Raw genomic sequence first — 24,033 nt, 5'->3', positions numbered from 1 at the left:
TGAAGGATCACCTAAGTAAGTACTCAAACATTCCATACAATCTTATGATCTAGAACAGGTGTCCTCAAACTAAGGCCCAGGGGCCGGATAAGGCCTTCCAAGGTCATTTACCTAGCCCTCGCTCAGGGTCAACCTAAATCTGAAATGACTTGAAAGCACACAACAACAACAAACCTATCTCATCCTCCAAAAGCAGACATACACTTCTCACTGAAATACGAAAACGTTTATATTTGTTAAAATTATTCTTCATTTTAATTATTGTATTGTTTTTAAGTGGGGTTTTTTTGCACTACAAATAAGATATGTGCAGTGTGCATAGGTATTCATTCATGCTTTTTTCAAATTATAATCTGGCCCTCCAACAGTTTGAGGGACTGTGACCTGGCCCTCTGTTTAAAAAGTTTGAGGATCTCTGATTTAGAACAATCAGGAAATGTAGTTGCATGAAAATCACATTTTAGAAAAACTTCCAGACTCTGCTTGCACTTGGGGTTGAATGCCCAAGTGTAACACATGCATGCATGCTGCATCAACTGCAAAAGGTGCACATGTGTACAAGTTGCAGCTCTCATCTTAAAAAGGACTCGTTTCTCAATTTTCCTGTTTCAGAAGCATCTTTGCACTCTCTGTGACTGACACTCTATTAATGCCTTTGATTTATATGCTGCCTCTTCTAAAATGATCTCAAGGCAGCCCACAGGGCTCAGAGACATTGGGAGACAACAGACTTGAAGGGCACATGGAAGAGTTAGATGAGGACAAACAGGGCAGTTAACTTGTTAGGTCAGAGAAATAAAGGAAAGGCTGAAAGAAGGAGTAAGAGAAGATATCAGTTTCAGTCATTTTTAACTGAAAAAGATAATACTTCAAAATGTAAAGACAAGACATGGGAGCGGCAGGTTTTAGCTGTGCATATTTGAAAGGAACATTCTTGGCATTTGTTGTGGATCCGAATATAGTTTGTAGCAGGATAGATGGTGTGGAAGGAGGAGATAATGCATTTACCATGGACAAAATCAGATACCATGGACAAATTCTTCTCTTCCAGAGATATTCAGCAAACAAGTATAGCAAAGCAGGATCTGTCAGCATCTTTGTAAAATTGGGGCTTATTTAATACCACTGAATCCGCGCCCATTTCTCCAAGTCTCATTAAAACACAACTCCTCATAAAGATTTGTTCTCCACTCTCCTTCTTCCCTTATCACACTGTGCTTCAGGGGGCTGCTTAAATAATAATTGGCACACACTGCTGCAAATAAACAGCAATTGATTGTTTGACAGCACCACAGATGTATAACATACACCGGTTGCAACTAAGGTGTTCTACGTTGCCAAAGGAAAAGCCCCAACAGCTATTTAAACATGTATTACAAAATACCAGACAAAAGATGTAGGTTTTTTCAAGGTCTGTACTTTTTTTAAAAAAGAAAGTATAAAGTCTTGAGATGAAGGACATTCTTGTTGGTTCCATGAACACATCTGCTTCCCCGTGGAGTTGTGTGTCCCCACAGGAATCTTTACCAAACACACATAATCACTTTCCTCACCACAAACAACCACAGCAAGCTCATAAATGACTAGAATTAAAGAGAAAGGGGGTTTAAGATCAGCAGCTTGAACACTGGTTTGAGGGACAAGCACTACAACTTCTGTAGAACGTAAAGGTGGGAGGAATGACAAGTAAGGTTAAGAACTGTTCAGTTAGAAAGTTGTCGACTGCCACTCACCTGGCTATCAGTGGCAAATAAGAACTGGCTCCAGGAGATAAAAGAAGTGGAAACTTACAAAGGTTCTTTGTTTTTGCCTTTCCCTTTCAGGTCAGAAATGACTGACAGAAAGATGTGTGGTGATAACAAGGAAAAAACAACTGAACTAATTGGAGCCTTGATTTCTTTCCTTTCTCATCCCAAGGAAACTTGCAGTCCTCAATACAATCTATTTCTACAATAATTGGATCCTAGTTCCTACTATCATGACATGAAGTTGTTCAAGAACGAGAGGATGCAGTTGGGTTGATGCAACTGAGAAAGCCTAAGTTTGCAAGCCCTGAGTAAAACAGTTGATAGCAAGTGATCTTGGAAATCTTTCATTTATTTGTTTATTTTAGTATGTGTATTTATAGAATTTTTATAATGTTTATGTGTTTTAATTATGCTGTAATCCACCTTGAGCTATGAGGAGAGGTGAGAAATTATTATTATTAATGTGTATTCAAGCCACCTTTTTTTGGGGGGGGGGGGTTGTTGTGTCAGGAGCAACTTCAGAAACTGCGTCGCTTCTGGTATGAGAGAATTGGCCATCTGCAAGGATGTAACCCAGGGAACGCCTGGATGTTTTGATGTTTTATCATCCTTGTGGGAGGCTTCTCTCATGTCCCTGCATGAGGAGCTGGAGCTGACAAAGGGAGCTCATTCGTGCTCTCCCCATATTCGAACTTGCGACCTGCCGGTCTTTAGTCCTGCCGGCACAGGGGCTTAACCCACTGCGCCACTGGGGGCTCCTGTTAAGCCACCTGTTGACTTATGTTAACCTCATACATTTCATTAGACAGGCACCCACCCTGGCAGCCTTTAAAAAAAGTTTAAAAACCTGGCTTTTCCGGTGTGCTTTTGGGGATTGAACTACCAATTTCCATGCCACGTCCCATCCCAGGTTCAACTTGTCTCTCTGATGCTCTTCATCTTATCCCTCAGTTGAAGATTATCCCATCCAAGCCCCCCACAAGTCATAGCACTTTCTATCTATCTCACTCATGGGTTTTATCAATTGTTATCAATTTTTATCCATTGAAGTGCTTGCCTGATGCCAAAAAAACTCCAAGGTAATATTGACATCAAATGTCCATCAAGCAACCTTACCATCACTAGTACAGAGAGAAATGACTTTGTAACTCTGGTCCTTAAGCTCTCTTTGTCTAATTCTATTACCATTTTATCATTTTTATTATGATTATTTTCATTTCATTAGTTTATTATTATTAAGTATTTTATTTCATGTTATTGTTTTGTTTTATATGTACTTTTGCTCTATTGTATTCTGTTTGGGCCTGGCCTCATGTTAGCTGCCCCGAGTCTCTTCGGGGAGATAGTGGCAGGATATAAATAAAGATGATGATGATGATTATTATTATTCATAAGTTTCTCTTAGGCAAGCAATACTCAGATGGTGGTTTCGTCCATTTTCTCTCTAAATAGTCTTGGAGTACCAGTAGATGCTCTGTTCATTATTGGTTACCAGTTGGTGGTTACTAGTCATACAGAAAAAGTGGGAGTATGGAATGATGTCAGTCACCATAGCAGTCACCATGATTCTGTCATCTTGGTGAAAAAGAACAACAAAAAGCCTCAATATGTTGTCAAAATATCATTCTATTAAAATCAGACATTTAGCCATAGCAGGTCATTCTAGGCATAGCATATATTGTATTTTCACTACTTTCTCATGCAAATCTCTTAGGAAGACAGGCAGACAAATGTCAGTGTGCTGGAAGAAGCAAAGACCACTAATATTGAAGCGATGCTCCTCCGATATCAACTCCACTGGACTGACCACATTGTCCAAATGCCCGATCACCTTCTCCCAAAGCAGTTACTCTACTCCGAACTCAAGAATGGGAGATGGTATGTTGGAGGACAGGAAAAGAGATTTAAAGATGGGCTTAAAGCCAACCTTAAAACTGTGTCATAAATACCAAGAACTGGGAAACCCTAGCCCTTGAGCACTCTAACTGGAGGTCAGTTGTGACCAGCAGTGCTGCAGAATTCAAAGAGGCACAAATGGAAGGCGAAAGGGAGAAACATGCCAAGAGGAAGGTGCGTCAAGCCAACCCTGACCAGGACTGCCTTCCGCCTGGAAACCGATGTCCTCACTGTGGGAGAACATGCGGATCAAGAACAGGGTTCCACAACCACCTACGGACCCAACACCAAAAAACCACATATGGAACACCATCATCCTCGAGCTATGAGGGATCACTTAAGTAAGTATTTTCTCATGTCAAGTAACGTTGAACTAGGCTACCTAGGCCAACCCTACCTGTTTCTACTGAGTAGCTGCAGTTCAGAAAGCCTCATGTTCCCTTGATCCAACTAAACTTAGCCATGACTTTCAATGATACTTGCAGTGCAAATCTATGCATGTTTAGTCATGCATTCAATAAGTGTATTTCCCAGGGAAGTGTGCCCAGTACAGTAGCTGCAGCTTTCATTACTAAACTATTGCTACACTGGAGACTGCTAAGTACCTTAAGGACCAGAGTTACAAAGTCATTTCTCTCTGCACTAGTGATGGTAAGGTTGCTTGATGGACATTTGATGTCAATATTACCTTGGAGTTTTTTGGCATCAGGCAAGCACTTCAAATTCAGAAGTCATGATTTTCTTTAATGAAGATGTTCTCACAGCAAAAACTACAGAAATATTATCTGTTCAGTACCTAGCCTGACAGAAGATTTGTTTTCACCAACCTCCGCTTGAATAGAAGCTATCAGTAGCCTTCATCTTGGACACAGCACATTTGGGATGATGCTTTTAAACAATGAGAAGATTATTAGTCCTGGGACCCAAGACTTGCTCACATATATTATGTTGACACATCTTCTCTACTAAAATGACAGTGTTAAAAATGGAAGCTAGTAGCTCCTGTCTGCTATTACTGCAAACTCTTAATTTTTTCCCCCGCCATTTAGGAATCACAGAAGGGCAAAGGGTATAGCTTTGCTTTCAAAAGTGATTCATGGCAGAGTGATTTTGTATTAACTGACATTCTGGAATTGGAGCTTCACAAAAAGTCACCCAGCAAGAGTTATCCCTGCTGAACTGAATCTAAATACAAGGACACCACAAAGAAACCCGGCTTTCAAAGACGTGTCCTATACCTGCTAAGCTACAAAGCCATCTTTTAAAAAAATAAATGGGATAAAAGAATGAATGGCAGGCAACTTGTAATAGGGAGTCAGACACACTGAGGACCAATTTCATGTGTTTACATGGGGCAAATCTGGTAAAGCCCCTGCTGACGCAATGGGCTATACCAGGGATCCTCAAACGAAGGCCCGAGGGCCGGATCCGGCCCTCCAATGTCACTTACCCGGCCCTCGCTCAGGGCTAACGTAAGTCTGAACCGACTTGAAAGCACACATCATCAACAACAACAATCCTATCTCATCAGCCAAAAGCAGGCCCACACTTCCCACTGAAATACTAATAAGTTTATATTTGTTAAAATTGTTCTTCATTTTAATTATTGTATTGTTTTTAAGTGTTTTTTGCACTACAAATAAGATATGCATAGGAATTTATTCATGCTTTTTTCAAATTATAATCTGGCCCTGCAACATTTTGAGGGACTGTGACCTGGCCCTCTGTTTAAAAAGTTTGAGGACCCCTGGGTTAAACCTTTGTGCCTGCAGGACTGAAGACCAACAGATCGGAGGTTTGAATCCGGGGAGACAATGGATGAGCTCCTTCTGCCAGCTCCAGCTCCCCATGCGGGGACACAAGAGAAGCCTCCCGGAAGGATGGTAAAACATCAAAAAATCATCCGGGCGTTCCCTGGGCAACGTCCTTGCAGACAGCCAATTCTCTCACACCAGAAGTGACTTGCAGTTTCTCAAGTTGCTCCTGACACACACAAAAAATCTGGTAAAGAGCAAAATAATACCAAAGAGCATGTACAGCCACACGGAACAATGTTTGTGTGTGTGTGTGTGTGTGTGTGTGTGCGTGTATTGCACGCATTCCTCGCATATCCCTCACAGTGCCCACATGGAGCACTGACAGCCATAAAACATGGAGAAAAAAAGACACACAATAGTGCAATCCTAAGCAGTTTTCCCTTAGATTTCAATCCTACACATACTATGAAGCCTTGCCAAACACAATCAGAAAACTGTTGACTCACTGTTTTGCCTCGTATTAAGGCAGAAGTAGATTTTGTATCTGGAATAAAAATTTCACCATCATCAATCTTTCTGAGCTAAAATGGTACAACTCCTAAAATCTACAATAATCACTGAGCCAATGCACATGGAAGTCCTTTGCAACAAATTGGCAGAGTCATCTTTATTTTAGAGCCTGACTTTTTTTAAAAAAAGGAAAGCCTAGCTAAGCTGAAGGACATATTGCAAATCATGGGTGGCAGCATGCTTGGTTTTTGTACTTGTGATACAGTAGAATTACTGCTAACTGGAAAAGGGAGAAGGTAGAGTGCTAATGAGCATATGTTCCTGCCACAGTTGGGAAAAGTTACTTTTGAGAAGTAAAACTCTCAGAATCCTCCAGCTACAATGGCCAGTTTCAAAATTTATTATTATTTATTTACCTTATTTATATCCCACCTTTCTCTACCCCGAGGGGGACTCAAGGCGACTTACAATTGCACCTCCCTGGTGCCTTAAAACATGCCACATGTGTTAAAACAGAATTTAAACATGAAAAACATAATAAGCATAATAAAAATACATTTCAATGAATCACGTCCTCAGCAGTAATTTTATTTATTTATTTACTTATTTATTTGGGCATTTCTATACCACCTTTCTCCAAGGACTCAAAGCAGTTTACAACAATAGATAAAACATAACAGTATAAATAACCCATTAAAATAATCCCAAGTCAGTCCCTGTCAGATATCAAAAATGATAAAAGTACTCTAAAATGTCCAGGAAGGTAAAATTATAAGGTGTAGGTCCTAGGTTTCAATTACCTTAGTCAAAAGCTATTCCACATAGGAAAGTTTTCAAGTTTTTCCTAAAGGCCAAGAGGGTAGGGGCTCCTCTTATTGCTTCTGGCAAAGTGTTCCAAAGTTTTGGTGCCATGTCTGAGAATGTGCCATCTCTAGAAATGCGTCCAAGCTCTCAGTCCTGCTTTGAGGACTATATGTGTAGATTTCTGACACTCACAACTATGGTCACCCCCTTTGAATACAAAGGCTTGAGACCCAACTAAAGGTATCAAGAAGCAAACATCAGAATAAAATAGATTTGACCAACTCTAATACAGTAGAGTCTAGCTTATCCAGCCTTCACTTATCCAACCTGCTGTATTATCCAACGCAGTCTGCCTCCCACCCAGATTCACAGGTGAGGAAAGTGGAGTGTTTATATACCTGTGGAATAATGTCCAGGGTGGGAGAAAGAAAGAACCCTTGTCTGTTGTGGTGCTAAATTTGTAAATACAGTAATTACTACATGATGTTACAGTGTATTGAACTGCTTTTTTCTGTGGATTTGTTGTAAAACATGATATTTTGGTGCTTAATTTGTAAAATCATAACGTAATTTGACGTTTAATAGGCTTTTCCTTAATCTTTCCTTATTATCCAACATTTTCGCTTATCCAACGTTCTGCTGGCTCGTTTATGTTGGATATGCGAGACTCTACTGTATAAACCAAGCCGCCAGATCCTGTCCAATATCAGAAGCTAGCCAGGGTCAGTCCTGGTTGGTACTTGGATAGGCAACTGGCAATGAATACCAGGTACTATAGACTACATTTAACTTGAAAGAACTGGTAAGCTACCTCTGACTATTCCCTGTCTAACAAAAACCTATAAAACCCATAGGGATGCCATTAGTTGACAGGTAGCTTGAAGGCACACACTCACTCAGAGCCAGGGAGGGATGGTGGAGAATATTGTGGAGAATTGTGGAGAATATTCTCTCATCTTTTGAGTCTTTTTATATATATTCAGAGTTAGTCCCTACTTCTGCTAATCCAAAGGCTAAGCAACAATAGGCAGGACAGAGACCATCTGCTTTTAAGACTGAATTCTCAGGTAGGTGATTTTTTTTTCATGTCAGGAGTGACTTAAGAAACGGCATGTTGCTTCTGTGAGAGAACTAACCGTTTGCAAGGATGTTGCTCGGGGGACGCCGGGGAGGCTTCTCTCATGTACCTTTTATGAGAAGCTAGAGCTGACAGACAGGAGCTTACCCCACTCCGCGGATTCAAACCACCGACCTTTCAGTCAGCAGTTCAGCCAGCACAAGGATTTAATCTTGGGCTTGGCCCCATGTAAGCCGCCTCAAGTCCCCTCGGGGAGATGAAGGCGGGGTAGAAAAATAATCTTCTTCTTCTTCACCCAGAAGTTCTCAACCTGTGGGTCCCCAGGTGTTTTAGCTTACAACTCCCAAAAATCCCAGCCAGTTAACCAGCTGTTAGGATTTCTGGGAGTTGAAGACCAAAACACCTGGAGATCCACAGGTTGAGAACCACTAGTTAACCCACTGCACCTCCAGGAGCTCCTAGCAGGTGAATGAACCAGGTGAAGGGATGGACAACCATGTTTTATATCAAAGGAGGCATCGACAGCAATTAAGTTTCTCCTGAAACCTTTTTTTTCTACCCTTTGACTTCAGGGTCAATATCAGCACAGCTGCTTATTAAAAATAGAACTCCCTTCACAGGTCAGCTGGATTTGGTTATTTAATAAGATGTTTAGATTAATATTTTACCATACAACCCTAAGATTTGCAACCAACAGGACAATCCTACATTCCCATTGGAATGTACACACAATAATTAACAATGAATAACAATTAAAATTCTCAACCTTACCATTAAAAGGTCTGCATGAAGAAAATAATAATTAAAAAGATATAGACTCCTAGCACCCAATTTCTTCAAAGCAGTCAAATCTGGGGCCCCTTCCACACAGCTGAATAAAATCCCACATTATCTGCTTAGAACTGGAATATATGGCAGTGTGGACTCAGATAACCCAGTTTAAAGCAAATATTTTGGGATTTTCTGCCTTGATATTCTGGGATATAGGGCAGTGTGGAAGGGCAATCTGCCAGTGAGAATAACAAGGGTTTTTTAATTATTATTTTAAAAGAAAAATAGCCAGTTCTATTTTGAATTCCTCTGTGCTGCAAAAGTAAACACATTTCTTGGAGTAAACCCGACTGAACACAGCAGGATTTCTTTTTTGAGGTTCTCATGTACGCTATCGAACTGTTATTTAAACTTTAGAAGTGCCTATATCCTATCACATAACTGTTTCCAAAAATCAAGAAATGATCCAGGAGCAAAGACTTGGCAAACTGTTTTGTAGTATAAATACTGACATCATACTGTCACATGAATTGAATTTAGTTCTACCAAGCCTTTACTAAGTTAAGAATTTCCCTCACAAGTGAACACGAAAAACATCCGAAACCTGAAGAGTTTTTAAAAGCTTGTCCCTACAAAGAAGTGTTTCCATTGTTTTCAGTTTATGTCCAATGATATTTCCAAAACAATCATGTTAACAGCTTTATTTATTACTAGATGTCCCCTTCCACGAGTTGTTGCAGCCCAGTCTGTGTATATGTGTTTTGTGTGTGTATATATTTGTGTTTGTGTATATATATTTGGTTTTGTGCATGTGCTCTCTGTGTGTGTGCCTTAGAAGTCCCTTCCGCTGTGTTTTTCAGTTTTTTTTTATGAGTGATGGTCACTTGTTGGCCTGGTAGGTGTATTGTGTCCAACTTTTGTGTCGATTTGTCCAGTAGTTTTTGAGTTATATTAATCCCACAAACTAACATTACATTCTTATTTATATAGATACAGTTCCTTCAATGAAGCCTCACCATCTCACATCATGAGGCATACAATTTTTCAGTCACTTATGAGTGCCATCTTCCTCATGATCTCAAGTATTCAGGTTTGTTTATAAAAATGGAGACAAAGGATGCATCTAAGGGCCCTTCCACACAGAAAATCCCACGATATCTGCTTTGAACTGGGTTATCTGCGTCCACACTGCCATATAACCCAGTTCATAGCAGATAATGTTGGATTTTATTTAGCTGTGTTGAAGGAACCTAAGTTTGACACTATTAGTGCAGTTTAATAACATTTTAACTGTCATGACCCGATGCTGTGAAATCATGGGAGCTGTAGTTTTACAAGGTCTCCTGCTCTCTCTGATGAAGAATCCTTGGACCTCACCAAACTACAGCTCCCGTGATTCCATGGCATTGAACTGTGACAGCTTATGCAGCCTCAAGCTGCACTAATTCTACAATGTAGAATTAGAGCAGCTAACTAATCTTCATCTTCAGCTTCTACAAATGGACCTCTTTTGAAAATTCTACGTCATTGGTTCTCAACCTGTAGGTCCTTCAACTCTCAGAAATACCAACAGCTGGTTAAACTGGCTGGAATTTTCTGGGAGTTGTAGGCCAAAACACCTGGTGACCCACAGGTTGAGAACCACTGTCCTAAGTCCTCCAAGACAACTCTATAGTATGCTGCAACCAGAAGTCAGAATACTTGAATGTTGCTCGTCTGTATCCATAGTGTCTGGTAACCATGGTCTAACTGGGAATATAACCCCGATACTTATGAGTGTCTTACTGCATTTCCTCAAAACAAACTGTCAGCTATGTTTATTCTACATCTTTTTACCTTCTTGGAAGATGATGAGAAATACACTCTTAGACTTTCCCATTAACAAGAGAATGTTAACATCTGTAGCTTTCTCAAATATAAACACAAAACAAAAGTTTGGCAAACTGCAAAATAAATACTTGCATTCATTCTGGCAAGCTCCATCACCTGAAGATTTGCTGTCTCAAGTATTTCAAAAATTAAAATCACAAAAGAAAACTTACAAAAACAAAACTTTGACAAACGCTTGTATACCTGGGATGGCATGGCTGTCAACTCTGAAGTACTTCATACTATTTTATGCACTAAGTTACCATGTAGTTCTTTTGTGCTGGATCTATTAAAAGGGGTTAAAGGATTGTTGAAGGATTTCATGCGCCGGAATCACTGGGTTGTTGTACGTTTTTCAGGCTATATGGTCATGTTTTAGAAGCATTCTCTCCTGGTGTTTTGCCTGCATCTATGGCAGGCATCCTCAGAGGTTGTGAGGTCTCACACCGTCTGAGAATGCCTGCCATAGATGCAGGCGAAAAGTCAGGAAAGAATGCTTCTAGAACATGGCCATATAGCCTGAAAAATCTACAACAACCCAGAGGTTTAAGTAGTTTTGGTGTTATGATTTGATCTTTGAAGGAGGACTCTGGAGACTGGGGTTCAAATCTCTACTCAGCCATGGGAACCACAGGATGAACTTGAGCAAGTCAGTCTCAGGAGAACACAAAGACACTCTCCCCAAACAAATAATGTCAAAAAAATCCTATTATATTTTCTCCTTAGAGTTGCCAGTGGTCTGAAATAATTTGAAAGCACACAACTAGAGTTGTTTTCTTCAGTACCTTCCAATACATCAAAAACGAAAAAGAAAAACCTAAATTTCCCCCTCTGAACAACTTTGTTCACTGAAACAAGTACATTGTGAATGCAATCAGGATCTAGTGAAAACAATGGAAACTTGGTCCCAGTTGGTTACTGATGTCAATCACAACACTTTGATTTGTGCAATCCCTTGTTCTGCAACTATTTCCAAATCTTCATATACATGGCTGTTCCTATCCACAGGTTCCGATTCCAGAATCAACTAACCACACCTAGAAAATATTCAGATTTTTGGAAAAGTCCCAAAACAGCCTAGTCCCAATTTTGCCGCACTTGGCTGATGTGTAGGTGTACCCTGCCTCCTGTCATTTCAGAGATTTTTCCGATAGTTGTTTTGAGTTGTTCATCATTTTATATAAGGGATGCCAAGAGTATATACTATGCATATAATGGAACTTGAGTATCCATGGATTTTGGTATCCATGGGAATGTCCTAGCTCACTGCACTCCAGAAATACTAATTAATATTCCTTACCACTGTCCAACAAACAAGGATAAAACAATTAATAATTGAATCCCATATACCTCTTTATAATGTCTTTCTCAATAGTCAAGAAAATATCAACAAACTTTATGTGACGTCACTCTTATTCACATAGAAACAGTCGACTTCTTTTGTTTTGCTCATGTTACACTTGATCAAGAATGCACAGCTACAGCATTTTTATTAGTTTAATGAATATTTATTGGTTCCAATTAACTTTCAAGGACCACTGTAAGTGGGTTTTTAAATTAATTATTAGTTTTTTAAAATGCCTGAGTTGCCCTTCTCCTTCTATAAGTCACAAGACAACAGCATCAAATGATATATCGAATCATTCACAAAATCTAAAGTCATTTTTTTCCTGAAAGCAAAGCAAATACCACTGGTAGTCTAAGCTTTTGTCAAAAGTACACCCTTGCACTTTTCTGGCTTGATTTAAAGAGCAGTAAGTTTTAATCAACTCAACCATCCTAACATTATATTTGAGAGCATATATTACGTTTTGCAATTTATGTTTAATATGTCAAAGTTTTTTAAAACTTGCTGAAACAACAAGAAAAGATTTTTTTTACATCTCATTCCACAAGAACTATGCAAGAGAGAGATCTTTAGAAAACACATATATATTGATGTGATTTTAGACACACGCCACATAATAAAGCATCTTGGATTAACTGCATGCTGCCTCTGTACAAAGACAAGAGGAAATAATATATAGTGCAAAAAGAGATGGTCAAGATCACTAAAAATGTAAAAACAGTGGATGTGGCTCTTAATGAGACATGCTGCATTATCACAGGATGATAATGCATAGACATCCTGAGATAATGCAGCATGTCTATGCCCCCACACCACTGGGAAATTACACTGTTTAGCCGGTACTGCACCACCTGACATCCGTTAGGAAGTAGCAGCCAATAATGAAAGGAACAAGACAGTGGCATCTCCAGCCCATCCCCTGTTCGGATATCAGTCAACACACAAATGTCTTAAATCAAAAACAGCTTTCTAAGATCTAAAGAGATACTCGCAGGAACACCTCAGCAAATTAGAGTCCAAAAGTGGCAGGCCAAAACCTGGAACCTCAATCAGTGGCTAATACAGGATCCTGGGCACACAGAAGACTGGGTGACTTATCTTTAAAAAATGGGGCTACAAAGTGGAGTCCATGAAATGCAAGTGCAGAGAAGAGAAAACCAGAGACCACTTACTACAATGCAACCTGAGCCCTGCTACATGCACAATGGAGGACCTTCTCACAAGGACACCAGAGGCATTCTAAGTGGCCAGCTACTGGTCAAAGGACATTTAGTATAATGGCAAGTTTTTAGCTTTGTATGCATTTTAAATACATTTTAACTGTACCCTCAATTAGCTTTTAACACAATAAATAAATACTAAAAAAAACTTTGGAGAGTTACAAGGGTCGGATGTAAACATTTTGTTTGTCACACCAAAAGCATTGCCTGAGGAACACCATCTGCATGAAACAGAGAGAAATCCTGTGTCCAGCCGAGTTGCTAAGGAGCCAATTGCTCGTTGATGTTTCTCTTGTTTATCTGAACGGAAGGCAACACCTTTCCAAAACACTCGGCCATTTCATTCTTGAAACACAGCACTTCAATTTTCCATTTCAAAAAGATGCCCAAGGCTGTTTGTGACTGCTGTATTCCACAAGGGGTGGGGTGGGGAGGGAACTCGAAAGGGGGAAAAAGGATAAGATCCTTCCAAGAATAAAGTACTCAAACAATCAAGATCTGGTGCCCCCCTTCCGTGCCCAAATTGCCAGCAGGGAAGCTGTGATGAACAATATATGACGCAAACATCTTCTCTGGCCAGCTCAGGAAAGGCACATTTGAGTATCCGTCTCATTATCGTCACCATCAGTAACATTAGCCATTATTTTGGAAGGAAAAAGGAGGCACAGACACACACACACACAAAGAAAATAGCAGGAAAGGCAGGTTATGCAAAAAATAATTAAGATGCCTCTTCTCTCCTCCTCCTCATCCATGGAGGAGTGTAAAACAAAACAACTGCAAGCCCACTTTGTAAACGTCACAATGAAACAAAGCAGAAGGCACAAAAAAAGAAAGAAAAAAGAAAAGAAAAAGTGGGTTGCTGTGAGTTTTCCTGATTTTACAGTATACTGGTAGCCAGATTTTGTTCATTTTCATGGTTTCCTCCTTTCTGTTGAAATTGTCCAATAGTTTTTCTGTGTAGTCTGACACAGTGGTTGTAAGAGTTGTTCAGCATTTCTGTGTTCTCAAATAATATGCTGTGTCCAGATTGGTTCTAAAATCAGGACAGTAAATAAAGAACAACACTTTGAAAACAAGGGATTCCAGGCATGAAAAAAATCAGGGCCAGCTAACACCTCCCAACAAAGGATTCCCTCAGGCAGGAATCAGCCAGGCCTTGAAGCTGCAACACTTTTCAATGCTAATCAAGGTGATCAATCGCAACATTCACACTTGCCTCCAACAGACAAGAGTTCTTTTTCCCCCCACTCTGGACCTTCCACAGATATATAAACCTCCCTTTCCTAGTTTCCAATATACTTCACAACCACAGAGGATGCTTGCCGTAGAAGTGGGTGAAATGTCAGATGAGAATGCTTCTGGAACATGGCCATACAGCACTGAAAACTCACAGCAACCCAGAAAGAAAAAGCTTTGAGAATCCGGGTCCAGCAAAAAGGGGAGGAAGGGGGAGGAAAACGGGGGCTGTGTTCTCTCCATCTCCCAACTCTTTCCCCTCCATATTAGGATCCCCAAAGGGCCTCCCAAAGCTATCCAACTCTCTCCAGATTTTCCCCAATCCTTGCTTATTTCCCACCCTCCCCACCTTTTGTGTTGGCACAAAGCTCCTTGGCTCAGGAGACAAAAAAAGCCAAGCCATCGTATATATGCCACTTCTCCACTTTTCTGTGAGTTTTAAAAAAACAAAAACAAAAAAAAGAGTGAGAAAAGAGGAAGAACAGAAGAGTGAGGGCCCAGGTGGCTCACACCCACCCACCCTTCTAGCCATCCAAAGCGTTGTGTCTTATCGCCACATCTTCCAGTGGGAGGAAAACTTTCTCCAGGTTGTAGTCAAGTACAGTTAGGGCTATAGCCAAGGGAAGGGGTTAGGGTTCAAGTTAAAAAAAACCCACAAAGTTTACACATGAATTTGAACTGGTTAACCAAATCCCTCTGCTAAGTCTATGAGAAGCAAAAATTAAACAAGTCCCTCAAGAACTGCAAGCACTATCTCCAGCAAATTTTGACAATTTATTCACACTGTCATTACTTGCAGCAATAGCCAATATAGTGGAAGCAACCAAGTTGGCCCTCCCATAACTGGTAGGCAAAGCCTAAGACATTGGGGTGGGAGGGGATTTGAAGGCCCTCATGAAGGAGGCCAGACTTGGTCTGGGCGGTTGACAGGGGCGGAGCTGCATGCTATTTAAGGCTGCTTTGCCCCCCTGCTGTGCTCTTTGCTTCAGCATGAAGTAGGAGGAAGGGTCCTAATGGGGAATTAGGCTTTTCCCTCCTTGCTCCCCCTCCCCCTTTTACAGATACTAGGATTCCCATTGCTATGCCTATAAATAGGTCGTTTTCAACTCTTAAACGTTAGAAAAAAGTACAATGGGGCAAAAAAAGACTGACTGGACTTGCACTGGAGTTTCCACCAAAGTTTATCAATGGAGCCTGATTTCTATCAAAGTGTATTGACACAGGGTTGTTATGAGTTTTCTGGCCTGTATGGCCATGTTTCAGACGCATTCTCTCCTGATGTTTCGCCTGCATCTATGACAGGCATCCTCAGAGGTTGTGAGGTCTGTTGGAAACTAGGAATATGGGGTGTATATATCTGTAGAATGTCCAGGGTGGGAGAAAGAACTTTTGTCTGTTTGAGATAGGCATGAATGTTGGAACTGGCCACCTTGATTAGCATTGAATGGCCTAGGAGTTTCAAGGTCTGGCTTCTTACTGCCTGACTGCAAAGGGAAGCTGATGAAGAAACACAACCTACAAATTATCTACAGACCCACTAAGAAAATCCAGCAAATGCTACGTTCAGCAAAGGACAAAAGGGGTTTCTCTCACTTCTGCAGGAGTCTACCGTATACCATGCAGATGTGGACAAGTCTACAGAGGGACCACCAAACACAGCATTGCCTAAACAGGAATCAAAGAACATGAAAAGCACTGCAGATTAATTCAACCAGAGAAGTCAGCCATAGGAGAACACCTGATGAACCAACCTGGACACAGTATATTATTTGAGAACACAGAAATGCTGGACCACTCTAACAACTACTATGTCAGGCTACACAGAGAAGCCACTGAGATCCATAAGCATGTGGACAATTTCAACAGAAAGGAAGAAACCATAAAGGTGAACAGAATCTGGATCCCGATATTTAAAAAATCTCTAAAATCAGGACAGTAAGTAAAGAACAACACTCAAATACAGGGGAATTCCAGACAAGAAACAATCAGGGCCAACTAATCAATTCCCAACAAAGGATTCCTTTGAGCAGTAAGAACTGCTGGGTCATTAAATGCTAATCAAGGTTGCCAACTGAAACATTCACACCTGCCTCAAACAGACAACAATTCTTTCTCCCACCCTGGACTTTTCACAGATATATAAATCCAATTTTCCTAGTTTTCAACAGACCTCACAACCTCTGAGGATGCCTGCCATAGATGCAGGCAAAACATCAGGAGAGAATGATTCTGGAACATGGCCCATACAGCCCAGAAAACTCCCAACAACCCAGCGATTCCGCCCAATGAAAGCCTTTGACAATGTATTGGCACAGTTTTCAAATGTTTCCAACAAACGTCGTGGTATTCCTTAGCAACTAACATTTCCAATTAACACTCGTTTTCAGTGATTTTAAGACTTGAAACTTTGGAACTGAAATTGAAAAATTAATTTAATTAAGCCTAGATAAAAATATATAGGCTTCGTTACGGCGTTCCTTGGAGGTATCTATGGACAACGCCGGCTCTTCAGCTTAGAAATGGAGATGAGCACCAACTCCCAGAGTCAGACACGACTAGACTTAATGTCAGGGGAAAACCTTTACTTTACCTTTACTAGATAAAAATAGAGAATGAACCATATGATTTAAATTAAGATCCTCCGGGGAGGCCCTGCTCTCCATCCCGTCATTGTCAGAGGCGCGACTGGTGGGGCGAGAGACAGGGCCTTCTCGGTGATTGCCCCCTGGCTATGGAACTCCCTTTCTGATGAGATCAGATCAGCCCCCTCCTTCCTGTCCTTAGAAGGATGATAAAAACTTGGCTGTGGGACCAAGCTTTTGGGACAGGGCAATAAGGCAGCGATAGGAAACTTTACCAGGCCGATTTAGATTTGACACAGATGACCAATGATGGGTTTAAAGGGTGTATTTTAATATTTTGATAAATGTTTTTAATGATTATCCATACTTATATGAATTCTTGTCCTGGCATTGAATGTTTGCCATATATATGCTGTGCTCCACATTGAGTCCCCTTTGGGGTGGAAAAGGCGGAATATAAATGTTTTAAATAAATAATTTTGTGTTAAGGAACTACCCTTCATGATTGGCTAAAAAAAAAGTTTCTAAACACCCCCCCCCCCCCCCCCAAATCCGATTTTTTTTTCTGGCTATGGCCCTGAAGTACAGTTTATCCGGGTTGGCTTGGAGGGAAGAAAGGAACTGAGAAGTCCACCAGGCAAGAGTCTCAGGAGAAGGAGGAGGAAGTCGCCTGGCTGAGCTGTGTGTGAACCCTCTCCTCCTCCTCCTCCCTCTCTTTTCTCTCTCTCTCCCTGGCCTTCCTCCTTCCCCGCCACCCCCTTATACTCTTTGCCCCCCTCTTTCCCCCTCCCTTGTCTTGGCCGAGACTTTGGCAGCGGGTTACCCTGCTAATCTGCTGGCAGATGTTGTCCATCACACTCAGTCCTAAGTCAACAATGCCGAGCCCAGCAAAACAAAAGATTTCCACTTCACCTCGTTTAACGTCTCTCACTTACTCTCTCTGCCTGAGCAAGAGGGGAGGGGGGGGGGAAGGGGGAGGGAAGGGTGTTGTGGGGAGATTTTTTTTTCTTTCAAAAAAGGCTCCAGGAAGAGAAGGAGAAGGGCAGCAACTTATTGTCATCTCGCTCCCCGGCCTCCCAAAGCCACACACACAATAAATAAACCAAACCAAGCGCGGTTCCATTCTCTCTCCTCTTTTTTTTTGTTTTTGGAGCCGGCGCAAAGAAAGATCCACTTGTTCCCATCTGTCCCAGCTTGGCTGGGAACCAGTGCGATCTTTCAAACACGCGCAGAGAGAGAGAGAAGACCTGTCCACACATTTCTGTATATATATGTGTGTGTGTAACGCTTCCAAAAGGTGGCCAAAAAGGAGAAAGCTGGAGTCTTCCTTCTCTCAATCGCCAAGCCTTGCGCGCTTTTACGCACCACTCGAGCCAAGACGCGTTTGGGGACCAAATGCGCACACACCTCCCTCTTTCAACAAAATCCAACCCCATTCCCCAATTTTATCTATTCTTAGGGGTTTCTCCATATGGGAGGGAAGAGGAGGATGGGGTTGAGGTATGCCAAAGATGTCCTCGCCTTTTCCAGGCTCGTTTTTCTCTCTCCAAAGCCTTGGATGGCGCAGCCAAGCGAGGGCGCATATTTGGAGACCAACGAAGGCGCATTTTTTGGAGACCCAACGCGGGCACCAAACGTTTCCAAAGGCAGGTTTGGGGGAAAGGAAAGAAGGAATGGGAAATAAAGCAGCTGAGGAAAGAAGCCTGGCTTTCCCTCCCTCTTTCCCTTCTCTTACCTCGTCTCTTAATGTCCACAGGGAGCAGCAGGAGAGCAGAGACAGCGGTGCCCCCTTTCCCTCTCCCTCTTGCCTTCCTCTCTCCCTTTTCGCTCTTTTGGCCAAAGCCTTCTTTCTCACAGCTGCATCTTCTCCCTCTTTGATCGATCGCCTCCCAATGGCTCGCTGGCTCTTTTTCCTTGCCTCTCTCCCCTTCGGGCTGCCGGGAAGATCCACCTTAAAATGTCACACACACCACAAAAAATACACCAACTTAAATCCTCGCCTCCTTCGCCAAGGCTCTCCTGCTGAGGATGGATAGGGAAAAGGGGGAGAAAAAGGACTTGGATTGCCAGCCCTTTGCTTTCCAAAAGTCTTTTTGACCAAAAAATAATGTCCCTCCTCCGTTGTGCTGAGTAGCTCAGGAAGAGAGAGAGAGAGGTAGGGTCTCTCTCTCTCTTTCTCTCTCTCTTTTTTTTCTTTTTGGGCAATAGGCGGGGTCTCTCTTTGCAAACCAATGACACAAACCCACATGGACCAGCCTCGCCCCCTACAGATACTCTTCACTGCAAATAGGCTTTCTCAGGGGATTAGTGGATCAGCTAAAGTACAAACAGACGCAGCAAGAAAGAAAAGAGAGAGGGGGGAAAGGGGGGAGGAGGGGAAGGAGGAGCGTCTCTCAATTTCCACCCCTCTTTTTTCCTCTCTCTCTCTCTCTCTCTCTCTCTTTCTCCTCCTCCCGTTCTCGACTTTCGCCGCTCCAAGTTGGCAGGACTTGAGAGAGAGAGAGAGAGAGAGAACGAGAGCGCAAGAAAAAAAAAACCTTTGGGCGAAAGAGAAAGGAAGGCGGCAACAATGGGAAGAGGAAAGAAAGTGCCAAAGCAAGGCACACCAACACACACACACACACACAGAGGAAAAGGCATTGTTGTTTCTTTCAAGGGAAGCCAAGGGATGGTTGTTGTTGGTTTTTTGGGGGGAGGAGAGCAAGAAGGAATGCTTTATTTCCAAGCTTTTTCTCAGTCCTGCACCCCCTCGGATCTGGACCGTTGCACACCCGCTCCTGGCATTTTTTTTCTTCCTTTCCAACCACGTGGAATATCTTCCAATTCCGGCCTTAAGCGGGGGACGAGGTTCAGAACAGCCCGTGGACGAGGTTCAGAACAGCCCCTTTCTTTGAGAACTTGGAAATCCTATCGCTTCGAGGGAAGGGGGGAAAGGGAAGATGTCTTGCTTGGGTGAAGTTCTTATTAGGGTCGCTGTGAGTTTTCCGGCCTGTATGGGCCATGTTCCAGAAGCATTCTCTCCTGACGTTTCGCCCACATCTTTGCCAGGCACCCTCAAAGGTTGGGGGATCAATGTATTGTCGAAGGCTTTCATGGCTGGAATCACTAGGTTCTTGTGGGTTTTTTTTTTTTTCGGGCTATAGGGCCATGTTCTAGAGGCCTTTCTCCTGACGTTTCATCTGCATCTATGGCAAGCATCCTCAGAGGTAGTGAGGTCTGTTGGAATTAGGACAATGGGTTTATATATCTGTGGAATGGCTGGGGTGGGGCAAAGAGCTCTTCTCTGCTGGAGCTAGGTGTGAATGTTTCAACTGACCACCTTCATTAGCATTTGAAGGCCTGGCTGAGCCTGGGAAAATCTTTTGTTGAGAGGTGTTAAGATGTGCCTGGTTGTTTCCTCTCTGCTGTTTTGCTGTTGTAATTTTATCTCTGCTGTTTTGCTGTTGTTGGGGGATCAGTTGGAAACTAGGCAAGTGAGGTTCATATATCTGCTCTGAGATCAGAGTGAAGAGAGGGGCCAGGAAGGCAGTTCCATCTTGTCTCCTGCACTGTGCTTATAATATAATACATTGTATATACATATAATATTGATCATATTATAATGTAATGCAATATAATACTACTAATAATAATATGATATTATAATTATATATTTTATATTAAATGTAATATTACAGTATAATGTTATAGTACAATATAATACATAATATTAATATTGTGCTATGGCTGGCGTTTATTTTCCGAGCCCAATTTAAGGTGCAGGTGCTTACCTACAAAGCCCTGAACGGTTTGGGACCATCCTACCTGCGTGACCGCATCTCCGTCTACAAACCCACGCGTTCACTTCGGTCATCTAGAGAGGCCCTGCTCGTGATCCCGCCTGCGTCGCAAGCGCGTTTGGTGGGGACACGAGACAGGGCCTTTTCTGTGGTGGCCCCCGACTCTGGAACACCCTCCCCAAAGATCTTAGACAGGCCCCTATACTGGCAGTCTTTAGAAAGAACTTGAAGACCTGGCTGTTCCGATGTGCCTTCCCAGAATAGGAAATCTCCAATACCAAGTCCCATAAGCACTTTATTAGAACTAAGATTGCTGCACATCGCACTCTGCACTTGCCCTATAAGCCTTATATACCACCTGTCACATCAGCACTTTTAATCCTGTACCCATTACTCTGGCCCGGCCCAATTTTATTGTGTCTTAGCATATTGTTTTTTGCCTGTTGTTTATATTGCTTTAATTGTTTTTAATTTGCTTTAGGTTTTGTATTGTTATATTGTGTGTTGAGGCCTTGGCCTTTGTAAGCCGCATCGAGTCCTTCGGGAGATGCTAGCAGGGTACAAATAAAGTTTAATAATAATAATAATAATAATAAATATAATATGTTGTATTTACTTTTTACTTGTAAGCCGCTCTGAGTCCCCTTCGGGGTGAGAAGGGCGGCATATAAATGTCGTAAATAAATAAATATCTGTAGAATGTCCAGGGTGGGAGAAAACTCTTTGTCTGCTTGAGGCAAGTGTAAATGTTGCAATTGGCCACCTTGGTTAGCATTGAATGGTCTGCAGTTTCAAGGCTTGGTTGGTCATAGCCTAGGGAAATCCTTTGTTGGGTGGTGTTAGCTGGCCCTGATTGATTCTTGTCTGAAATTCCACTTCTTTTTTAATGTTCCTCTTTATATACAGTCCTGATTTTAGAGTTTTTTGATACAGACCCCTCAACCGCTGAGGATGCCTGCCATAGATGTGGGCAACATGTCAGGAGAGAATGCTTCAAGAACATGGCCATTCGATCTGGAAAACTCACAGCAACCCAGTGATTCTGGCCATGAAAGCCTTGAACAACACTTTGAAGCTCTCATACTTTCCAAAGTGGCTACCAGATAAACTTAATTTAAAGTTCCCTGTGTGTAAAACAACAACAACAACAACTTCAGTTCTAACCTATAATAACTTTATTTTCGTATCCCGTCTCCATCTCCCTGAAGGGACTCGGGGCGGCTTACAAGGGGACAAACTCAATTAACATAGTTAAAATATAACACATTAAAATTCATAAAACAGCATCAAGCAAAATAAAACAACAACAGCATAACACTATAAAACAACCATCAGACAACCAGTAGCCTGAAATAGCAAAATAGTTCTGGGCTCGGCCAGTGGGGCCGATATATTCAGTTGTGAGGACAGGGCTGATAGATAAAGTGCAAGTGCCAGATGACAAAAATAGGGGATAAAGGGCAATAGGAGGTGAAATAAAGTGCAGGGGCTGAAATTTGGGTCATTTTCTTACCAGTAAGTAATACTTTGACTGACTTTGGAGCTAACAAGCCCAAGATTGTACTGCACACTGGCAGCTGTTTTACAACTGGGGCGTGTTTGCTCCAAATGCAATCTGCCTTAAGAAAACTTGTGGCACCTTTCCATCTGTTGTGGTTTGTAGACTCCATACAAACCAGGCTTAACGGTCCAGGGGTTGGGACCCTGAGACAATCTGGATCTGATGGGCTCTTTCTTCATTGGATTCACTGGTTTTGAGGATTATTTATCGTATCGGAAGCGAATTGAGAATACAGTTTTGTTGTTGTTTATTCGTTCAGTCATCTCCAACTCTTCGTGACCTCATGGATCAGCCCACGCCAGAGCTCTCTGTTGGCCATGGCCACCCCCAGCTCCTTAAAGGTGAAGTGTAACGATGCCAGAGCTCTGACTGTATTTAGGCAGAGGTGAATGAAGCAAACAACCAGTTTGTATCAAACATTTCAATTAAAACAGCACTTACTTTCTGACTGTTTAAATAGTCCAAAATATAAAGATAGCACTCAGCCACAGAATATAAAACAAAAACTGACAGCAAAAACTGTTGCAAGTTCAAGGTAACATCATAATCAAAAAGGCCAGTCCAGAGATTTAAGGTTCCAGGTTTCCAGGGTTCCAAGAGTACAGGAGACAGGTTAGGATATCAAAAATCCACAAACCTAGGGAAAAACCAGGAGCATATAACACCAAAATAAATACTTTTCTCCCAAAGATCAGTCCCAAGGCTAACTCATATCCAGAAACACCCAGCTGCAACCTATCTCTCTTGCATACCTCCACTCTTAATTGCTTTCACCCATGAACTCTTACTTACAGATTACTCAATCCTTTAGAACTAAGACTTACATCAACCCTTCCATCACCAACTGCTAGGCCTAACACCACCAACCACCATCATCTGCAGAACATGATACATAACATCAAGCAAGTCACTTCAGTGATAACATCCATCCATCTTGCCCTTGGTTGCCCCCTCTTCCTTTTTCCTTCCACTTTCCTTGGCATAATTATCTTCTTCAAGCTTTCCTGTCTTCTCATTATGTGGCCAAAATAATTCATCTTTGTCTTTAATATCCTTCCCTCCCTTGAGCAGTTGTGCATTATTTCCTGGAGTATGGACTGGTTGGATCTTCTTCTGGTCCAAGGCACTCTCAGAATTTTCCTCCAACACCACAGTTGAAAAACATCTTATCTTCCTTCTCTAAGCCTTCCTTATGGTCCAACTCTCACATCCATAGGTTACCACTGGGAATACCATTGCTTTAACTATACGGATCTTCATTGCCAGTGTGATGTCTACTCTTCACCATTTTATCGAGATTACTCATTGCTCTCCTCCCAAGAAGTGAACATCTTCTGATTTCCTGGCTGCAGTCTGTGACCACAAACAAAGTTGAAAGCTTGGCATTATACTAAATTTCCTTTGAAAAGAAGCTGGCCCCTTGGAGTGCCACTGGTGTTGCTGAGAAGGTCTTCCATCGTGCATGTGGCAGGGCTTAGGTTGCATTGTAGTAAGTAGTCCGTGGTTTGCTCTTCTCCACACTTGTATGTCATAAGCCCATTTCTTAAGATTGATGCTGCATTTCGTGGTGCCAGAGCACAATCTGTTCAGTACCTTCCAGTCTTCTGTATGCCCAAGAGGGAGTTTCTCATCCAGTATCAGTCACTGATTAAAGTTCTGGGTTTTAGCCTGCCACTTTTGGACTCTCACTTTCTTAGGTGTTCCTGCAAGTATCTCTGTAAAACTTAGGAATCTATTTCTTGATTTCAGATGTTGGCATACTGGCTGATATCCGAACAGAGGATGTGCTGGAGAAGTCAATGCCTTTGCTCTTTCATTACAGGCTGCTACTTTCCAATGGATATCAGGTGGTGCAAACAGGACACATGTCG

General features: G+C 41.9%; 1 protein-coding gene across 1 annotated transcript in view; it reads right to left on the bottom strand.

The window, feature by feature from the left end:
- Positions 1-19,156, bottom strand: part of CTBP2 (C-terminal binding protein 2) — a 288,894-nt gene extending 269,738 nt beyond the window's left edge. Inside the window, exon 1 of the mRNA XM_060768612.2 lies at positions 18,558-19,156. The gene's annotated coding sequence lies outside the window, so the exon portion shown is untranslated. The remainder of the gene's footprint in view (positions 1-18,557) is intronic.
- Positions 19,157-24,033: the final 4,877 nt, after the last annotated feature.

This window comes from Anolis sagrei, chromosome 3, assembly GCF_037176765.1.
Source record: "Anolis sagrei isolate rAnoSag1 chromosome 3, rAnoSag1.mat, whole genome shotgun sequence".
NCBI lineage: Eukaryota > Metazoa > Chordata > Lepidosauria > Squamata > Dactyloidae > Anolis > Anolis sagrei.
The sequence above is the reverse complement of the archived record's forward strand: the minus strand, read 5'-3'. Positions and strand labels throughout refer to the sequence as shown.